The following is a 288-nucleotide window of genomic DNA, read 5'->3' as shown; positions in this document are numbered from 1 at the left end:
AAATGAAAAAGACGAGAGAGAGAAACATCGAAATAAGTAATATTGGTACTCACGAATCGATAATTAATCTTAATAATGATTATAAAAATGGTAATTAGGTATCTTACTGATATCACAAACGAGCTTATGATAATAACGACAATAAAATAATGAAAATCAAATCATTTGTCATAAAGAGCGCTCTAAAAAATAAAGGAATTACCTTAAACAGTAAGTGAATATTGTTCTTATTATTTGGTAAATATGAAGTTTTTTTTTAAAGATTTTGCAAACAAAGAAAAATGCCGA

This window comes from Penaeus monodon, chromosome 28 (genome assembly GCF_015228065.2).
Source record: "Penaeus monodon isolate SGIC_2016 chromosome 28, NSTDA_Pmon_1, whole genome shotgun sequence".
Taxonomy (NCBI): Eukaryota; Metazoa; Arthropoda; class Malacostraca; order Decapoda; family Penaeidae; genus Penaeus; species Penaeus monodon.
Note: the sequence above shows the minus strand (reverse complement) of the source record.